The sequence below is a fragment of the Lupinus angustifolius genome, chromosome LG19 (genome assembly GCF_001865875.1).
Source record: "Lupinus angustifolius cultivar Tanjil chromosome LG19, LupAngTanjil_v1.0, whole genome shotgun sequence".
In the NCBI taxonomy this organism is placed as follows: domain Eukaryota; kingdom Viridiplantae; phylum Streptophyta; class Magnoliopsida; order Fabales; family Fabaceae; genus Lupinus; species Lupinus angustifolius.
In genome coordinates this window covers 15,071,871-15,078,594 of record NC_032027.1, presented here as the reverse complement: position 1 = coordinate 15,078,594, position 6,724 = coordinate 15,071,871, and the positions used below count along the sequence as shown (strand labels likewise).

The window sequence follows — 6,724 nt, the reverse complement described above, 5'->3', positions numbered from 1 at the left end:
CACCTCTAACCATGACCTAAACTAGAATGAGACTATACGCTTTGAGAAACATTTTATGTCTCTATGTCTTGCCCAATTCGTAGGATTCAACAAGCAATCAATATTTCATGATGAAGGATGTAGTATGTTGGTCTATGTCTTGCCCCAAAGCTTTGGACCTCAGTGTGATTAAGGATCCTCAAATGAACCACATAATTGGGAGACTTATTCTTGTGAACTCCATCCTTTCATATGTCCTAACTGATTACATGCAAAAAATTTGGATGTCATAAACCATTTGTAATACAAATAATGACGTCTATGTAAATTATGCTTATAGGGTTGATGGATGTAGTTTCTGTTTTGTTAGATAATTTATGTTTCATTGTATCAAATTGTGGAATGCATTATGAGATGTGGTCGTACTATTACAGTTTAGGTGACCATTGTAACTATATCAACTCACAATTGTGATGCAACACCAATCACAAAGATGATGATACATCGAATCATAATGCAACTAACCACATTTGAGCTGTAATTGGACTGCATCGACCACATCAAATTCAAATAAATTTTTTAATCACAACAAATTTATACTGCACCACAACCATAATCGAAATAGCAGTAACCGTAACCACAATTTAAAATACTATTCTACACTGTAACTTTAAACTCAATTACAGAGCTATAAGGAGACATAAGGAAATATAGAATCGGTTGTACAATGAATAAACTCTGCAAATGTACCTACTAATTACATGTTATGATATCTATATTAGTTGACAATTTACACAATTATTGCATATTCTCCAGAAATGACAAGGTTGCTAAACCAGTAGCACAAACATCATTGTCTAGAACATGTTCTTGTGGAGAGTGACTTATGCCTCCACGGCATCGCACAAAGAGCATTCCCACCTGTTCAAAATTGCATTCAATGTCATATTCTGCAGGTTAAATTACAATTCAAAACCTATAATAGAGAAATAAGATTTGTGACCTTAGTCAAGTGAGACATTGCCATTGTTTCATGCACGGCTCCACTCATTAGTGTTGGCACCTCCAACTCCACATCAAACAGTATCTAAAATTCTCAAACCAATGAATATAGGATAAAAGGAAGAACAGTATCTAAAATTTATTCCAAATGAGGAAGATAAAGCCGTAGCCTCTTGTTGAAATGCAGACAATAACGTAAAATTTAATGCATTCCAAATATAAAATGTCCTAAACATTATTCTGCCATTAACATTAGCACAAGCATGAAAATATAAGCTTTATCATGATTTGTCATCCCAAAATAGTTAACTTTGTTGTCATATTAGAATCCAAAAATATTTTACTAATATAATGTCCCTTAAACAAAATGCAATAATTAAAATTAGCTTACCAACAAAATTAAATTAAAGTAAAGACAGCAAATGTATTCAGATTTGTTAAAATTAAATCACAAATGGACAATATCTTTAGCATGTAAGTATTTATACCTATCAAAATTTGTCTATTAAAATTTCCAATGTTGTTTCCCTAATATGATCATATTTTGACATAATCTACAACAACAATCTTACATGGAAATGTGAAAACCAAAGAGTAATTATATTCAAGTTTTTTAAACCCATGTTTGTAATAAAATTAGGAATATTTTGTTTATTCAAACATATTTTCATTATAAAGATATTACCCATATGTCATTATCTTCTTACATGTTCTATTTATACAATATTTTTTACCTTTAATATCATCGTCAAAGTAATTTTCTATGTTTAGTGGATTTTGTTCGAAGACAATTAATGAGCAAAAATGATGGTGGATTTCAAGTTGACTTTAAAGTTAGCCAGTTTTGGGATGACAAAACAAGGTAGAGCCTTTCTGGGTGTATTTCAAGAACTATATGAAATGACACTTCTTCAACTATTTAGGGTTATAGAGTGATAAGGCTATATACATGTCTTAAAGTAGTGTATATAAAAAATAACTTATTCAAATTTATCACACATTTGTATAAGCAAGCAAACTATTAAATAATGGTAAGGGCTCCTCCTATTTTCTTCAAAAAGTACTATAATATAAATTCTTGTTCTTCGTGTTGCATACAAATGTAAAATATTCATTGACTTACATATTATGGTTTTGTTGTAACATATTTACTTAACATTCAAATTGTATGAAATGTCGTTTTGTCGTGGCATCTCCAAAATGTTGCAATCAATGCTTTATAAAATAAGAACCTAATTATAACCACTTGAGTCTCGTTATATGCATATAACCAACTATAATATTTATACCTAATAGTTTCTCTGACTTTAACTGGATAGAGCTTATCAAAATATACGAAGCTATTTCCTGAGAGTGATAGTCATACACCTCATTCCTTATCCGTATGATGAGAAAAAATCTGGGTAGAACTTTTTATGAGATTCAACCTCACAATGATCAACCTATCAACAACAAAAAATCAAATATTTTTTGCTTAAAATGGAATACAAATATGATTGTAAATTATTTTGAAGGAAGAATTATAACCTAGCGTCTTCAATACAGAACTTCTTCTCACACATTTCAGTAGAGAACCCACCAGACCAAAAATGTAACATAAGTTGATAGGGAGTTATGATGAAATGAAAACAAAATTGTAAAATATATAAGAGTGAGGAAGATCTAACACTAACGAAGAAACATGGATATTATAAACTTTAAAATAAAGTGATAGAAATAAGTTTCTCGAAAAGCTTAGATAATAATTATAATGAAAAGCAAGAAAAAATATCACCAACTATGAAGAGAAAATGCATTGCAAAATTCATAAAATATTCAGTATCTTATTCCCACATCTTTTATATAAAATCAATGAACATAAATATAAATATAAGCATAGAAAAGGAAAAAAATTAAATAGATTAAGTAAAAGAAGTTACCTTATTCTTCGACCTCATTCTGTTGTTCCAGGCACCAAATTAAAGTTGCTCCATTAGCACACAAGTGCATTTTGATTAGTAGCATTAAGGGTCTATTTATATGTAAATAAGAGGATTAAAAATTTAATCTTAGACGGTGTGGGACTTTGAATATGTATACAAAAATTTTATTTCATTCATGTGCTTTTTTATTTTTCTATGTGCGGCCGTCAGATTTATTTATTTGTATCATTATCGAATCTCAATTGTTAATTTAACAATCATATTTTAATATTGTAAAGTTGTGTGGGTTCTGCTTGCATAGAATTTCCAGTTATCTTTATTTTTCCATTCATGTTGTCAAATCTTGACTAGGTTTTTAGCACATCAAATAAAATAGAGTGAACTTTGGACCCTTACCAAGTTGGCCACCACTTTCTCCATCAATTATCATCCTACCACCCCACTCCAACATCATGAATAGGTATGTCATCATTGTAAATAAAACATCCTATAACTAGGCAACTCATGTAGATCCAATGTCCTCACTCATCCTTGTTGTAGCCTAGAAGAAGAGATTCAATCTAATTGTGTCTACTTAAACCGTTGTACTTTCATATTTATATAACTACTTTAGAGTTCATATGCAAATATTGACTAACCAAGAAGTAGCCTTCTGTAACCTTTTTGCAATCAACATCACATTGCATTTGCATAATTTTGTATGGATTGAGTCACGAGGACTCACTAGGTTCAACATAGGCCTAACGACTATATAACTCTTTATAAAGTACATGCAAACGAGGTGGTCACACCAGCAATAAGAATCAAAGTCACAAACTATGAACTAATGCTTTCACATATTCAATGACTATCAGCTTATTAAAACATCGCAAGTTGCTACTTAGTATATGGAAAGTCAAACCAATCTTACAACGAGTAAAACCCTAGTTCACTCCCTTTAGATTTTTGAGCCTAATTTTCTATTGCCCAAAAATTGGAAAACTCACTTCACTATCCAAAGAAATGTATCATGACAAAGGATGATAATGGGTACCTAGACACGCAGGAACCATTGGGTAATATCTGCAACGGATCTGGTCCAGATTAGTGATTTTTGAACCCTGGATAATTGGGGCCAGGGATTATTTAAAGCTACTACTGAACAAGATAAATCTAGTAATACGGTACCCACATGGTTCCCTGACCCATAAATTTAAATATTTAATTCCTAAATAGCTTCTAAAACCTAAAAAGAAAAATCATGAACAATAACATACTAAAACACAACCACAAACTCATAGTGACTCTCATAGTCTCAATCCACAAACGAATACGCTGTTAATTTGGAAAATGAGTTAAGTTTAATAGCGCATAATTAAGATAGTGCTGTCAATTAGATTTTATTCAAAAGCGCATAGTTGAGATAATGATGTCAATTAGATTATATTCAACAACGCATCATCCAAGAAGCATTGTTGTTGTGTTTATGAAAATGAGTAGTAAACAGTTGGATACACAACAATTGTGCAATCCTTAAGAAGTGTTGTTGAAGATGTCAATAAAAAAATGCTATCTTAATATGTGTTATTGAAGATGCAATACAACAATGCTATCTTTAATATGCGCTGTTGAATTGTTACGACAGTTTAAATATCTAAAAGATGAATCAGTTCCCTCTATGTTCTCAAACTTAATCGAAAAGAAATCCTCATACTCTCATAAACCTCAAAAAACTTCATCAATGGCTTCCCAAAGTGGCGATCATGGTTCTCACAATGGTGACGAAGCTACATCGACTCTACAAGACAAGCAAATCATTGCTAAAAAATGAACTGCACGTGGAATGACTTCCATGAAGAATGTCATTCGGGCAAGAAATAAGGATGTGAAGATAGAAGTTCAATGAAACTCAAAAGGCCAACCATTAAACTCAAAGGGTGGCAACTCATTGGTAAGCTACATTGGGGTTGTGGTTAGGCAGAATGTGAAGCTAATATTCAACAAATGGACTGATGTAGGGAATGTCGTGAAGGAGCATATTTGGAATGAAATAACAGTAAGTTTCTTTTTCAGTTTTTGTGTTTTTTGTGTTTTCATGCAATGTATGTATATGTATTTTTATGCAATGTACGTATATGCATGTGTTTGTATGCAATATAGTTAATGTACATGTGTTTTCAGAAATTAAGTAATAAAATTTTCAAGAGGGCATCTAAGCCTTTGTATCCATATCGAGCTTCTCGAGCGGGGTATGGAGGAATAGAGGAAAACATTGTAAGTATGGTTAATCTGTAAGTACATTAATGATTTTGTTTTGTATGCATATATATCTTATTATATTATTATTGGTTATTTTTTGGCAGTTGAACAACAAAAGCAATACACATATGACTCCACATAGAGTATAACTCGATGTTCTATGGATAGATGCCCGTAAGAACAAGGATGGTGTCATCGATAATGATCAAGTTCAAGAAGCGGTAAGACGTGTTGTAAGTGCTCATTTTTTAGTTATACTTAATTTTCATACTTTATTTATCAAAATATGATTAATTAACATTATGTTTTTCTATATTTGTGTGATTGCCCTAAAAGAAAACGAGGCATGGCCGGATAGTCGCATAATACTTGATAAGGTACTAGGACTACCTATCTACCCTGGCCGTATCTGAGGTGCATGATTTGGGGTTAGCTAGCAAACATTTATATCTCATCCCAAGCGGGTAACCAAAGCCCAAATGAGCTAGGTTCAAAATCAATTGGATGGCCTCATGCAATGATTCAATGAATTTGAGCAATCAATGAAGGTGAAGGAAGCTGTGTGGCAACGACTAGCTAGTGTTGTTGGCATTGTTCCTTCAACCATCAATGAGATTTGCACACCTTCACCTTACAACATTCTCATTCCGATTCCCATTCTGAGGTAATTTAGTTAACTTATTTTAATTTATTTGACATTTAGTTCTTAGTCGTTAACTAATTATATGTTTTAACTTATGTACGGGGAATCAGTACTTGCAAACTTTTCCTGGATACCCCAACTAGCCGAGTAGTGGGTGTGGGGAAAGTGCACAAGTCGATTGATGCTATGCTGCATAATGCACGTATTCTATGCAATTATGTGAAGGTCTCGATTGATGTTGCAATAGATGATGATGTGTTGCTGCCAATTCCTCACGATGAGGATATCTTCATAGTTGGAGGGGCTATAGACACTTTTGTGGCTTGGCCTGTATAACTTGTACAAGTAATTCCTTATAAGGTATGATTTTTCACCTTATGCTCACTCATATTATATATATATGTATATATTCATCTATAATTGATATGTTTTTTATTAAATATTTCAGGAAAATGTACATTCTACCCCAGTAGCACCCAAAAGACTAAGCCATCTTCGAGGGATGTGAGCTAGATCCCATCTACCGGAGATGTGAGCTCAAAGAAGACTACCAATTACTGTACTCAGGTGTTTGAGCATGTATAGAAGTTGGGAGATGATATAATAACTATATCAATTCCCAAGGAAGTCTTCGAGATTGGTGCTGAAGAATATGTTAGCATCAATGTAGTCGGGAATGTAAATTATCATGAATGTATAGGTGCAACTACTATATGTGTATATATGAGGTAAGTTATGTTTTCTTAACTTATCGTTTTTGCATGGCGGTGTGTTATAATTAACTAACATTTGTGTTATATATATTAGGTACTTGTATGAAAATGTTGTTTCGGTAAATAAGAAAAATGTAATGTTCATATCCCCATACATTACCGCTTTGGTGTCAAGTGACAAAAATAAGATTGGGGAACAGACAAAACAAATTGCAGCTACTCTCCTC

General features: G+C 32.5%; 1 long non-coding RNA gene across 1 annotated transcript; it reads right to left on the bottom strand.

The window, feature by feature from the left end:
- LOC109334138 lies at window positions 641-1,070 on the bottom strand. The gene is made up of 2 exons (XR_002106070.1): window positions 983-1,070; window positions 641-900 (listed from the first exon to the last, which is right to left on the bottom strand). It is a non-coding gene; the product is annotated as an uncharacterized LOC109334138 (long non-coding RNA).